This window comes from Austrofundulus limnaeus, unplaced genomic scaffold (genome assembly GCF_001266775.1).
Source record: "Austrofundulus limnaeus strain Quisiro unplaced genomic scaffold, Austrofundulus_limnaeus-1.0 Scaffold16, whole genome shotgun sequence".
NCBI classification, from domain to species: Eukaryota; Metazoa; Chordata; class Actinopteri; order Cyprinodontiformes; family Rivulidae; genus Austrofundulus; species Austrofundulus limnaeus.
Genome location: NW_013952418.1, coordinates 782,469 through 784,327, shown reverse-complemented (window position 1 = coordinate 784,327; position 1,859 = coordinate 782,469). Strand labels below are relative to the sequence as shown.

The following is a 1,859-nucleotide window of genomic DNA, read 5'->3' as shown; positions in this document are numbered from 1 at the left end:
TAGCTTTAGCATCTTTAGCATTTTAAATATAACTTTGCAAACTTAGACAACTGCTGTKCTACTATTAGCCATATTGCTATATTTAGCCTTTAGCTCCAATTCAGTTATTTTTAACTTGTAGTTACTTTAAGCTGATTAATTTACCTTTTAGCTGCAGTTGCTTCTTATAGCTTCTGTTCATTGTGCTAGTCTGCTACTTTCAGCTTTTGTCTAGATTTTCCTACTTTTATCTACTGGTTTTCTACTTTTAGCTTTTACTTAGCTTTTTTAAAATTGATTTTACCTCAAACKTTTCTCCTTGTAGTGTCGTGTGAGTTTTATCCTTTGCAACTCAGTTCTAGCTGATTAAAATAATTTACATAAATTTAAATTTAAATAGATACTCAGTATATTCTGTGATTTCCGTAGGTGTCGATGACATCAACCCACAGTTTCTCTCAGTCACKTTCTAAATGTCCAACTCATAGGTGTCGATGTGAGGATGGGCCTCAGTTCTCTGTCGCCTGGTTCAGCTGAGCCTCGTCCCGCTCCAGCCGAAAGAGAGCAGAGGCCGTAGAAGAGCTCCTTCCTTGCAGGAGACTGATGTAAATCAAACTAATTACAGAGCCACTCTGGGTTTCGAAGCCATGGAGGGAAAATTAAACGATCAGAGTCAGGTCGCAGCTCAACAGAGARCGAGTTAATGAAAATATTAATTACCTGATGATTCAGTGGAACCCCCTCCCCAACCCCCCCGGTCCTCTGCCTCCCCCACCGCAGAGAGCGTTTGTTTTAATTGAGTCATAATAAGACTGCTACATTTGGCTGAGTCACTTGATTAGAGCGGGTAATTGACCAATAAAGGCACATGATTGGCAATTATAAAATCCAATGTAGCGCTAATTACTTAGCAACTCTTAAGTGTCGGGCTAACGCCGAGGACATTACGCTTCTCTGTGCAGATGGTTGTTTTAAAACTCGTAAAGCAGAGCGAGTTAATCCACGCGACACACACATCGTAAACTCTGTCACACGCATCATAAAGTCTGTCACACACACACACATCCCACCAACATCACGGTGGAATGTGCAGCTAATATCAGGTTTTTGGTCTCGGGATCGATTTCYTCTGTGTTTTCATTCTGAATTATTCAGAGCTACACTTTATCTCCTCCCCCCTGCCATGCAGTGTGTCACAGTGGTCAATAAGTGGGTGAGATCTGGATCCTGACTGTGTGAGGCCGGGTTACATGTGGGGGGTGGTAACCCACATATAGAGGAGATTGCTTTGCAGTCAATCACAGTAATTAGGAGGCATCAACAGCAGCCTGGTCCGCTGAGGTTTGACACAAAATAAGTGTTGAAGTTCAGGTTATTTTTACAAACGGCTTCTTTTCCTCCTCGGTGAATAAATGAGACGAAGATTCTGGATTAAACGTCCTCTAAAGTATGAAATGTGACRTCAGCAGAATACGACTTTTGTTGTCTTTTGTTTGAACAAGCAGGTAAATTAAAGTTTTTTCTGTTCGAAGGCTGACAGCTTCTTAACGAAGCTACTTCTGTAAAAATCTTGAGTCGTTCCTGGTTTGTTTTACTTTGTTTCCAAAGAGCCAAACTTTTTTTCTTTTAATGTGATCGTTATCAATATTTCTGCAGGCTTTCTGGAGGACTTTCAGTTGTTTGTTGTTACAGCAGCCTGTTGAATCTGTGAAACATGGAAATATTACTTAATGTGTTGATGAAACGTCTTTCAGGTCCTTCTATTTCTTTTAAGCATATGTTTTAGGATTTTTTCAGAAAACACAAGCTGCTTTTTTTAATTATATTTTTCTTTATTGCGGATGGTTTCCATTGAAATTGTGAAATTAGAAAATTAGTAG

At 39.6% G+C, this 1,859-nt stretch overlaps 1 long non-coding RNA gene across 3 annotated transcripts in view; it reads left to right on the top strand.

Moving 5' to 3' along the window:
• Positions 1-1,859, top strand: part of LOC106513957 (uncharacterized) — a 132,561-nt gene that overhangs the window by 106,625 nt on the left and 24,077 nt on the right. Inside the window, exon 6 of one of the 3 annotated variants that reach the window (XR_001309850.1) lies at positions 468-576. The exons of 1 other annotated variant lie outside the window; for it this stretch is intronic. This is a non-coding gene — a long non-coding RNA (uncharacterized LOC106513957). Of the gene's footprint in view, positions 1-467; positions 577-1,859 lie in introns of those variants that run through there. One more of the 3 variants, XR_001309852.1, reaches the window with a different exon arrangement.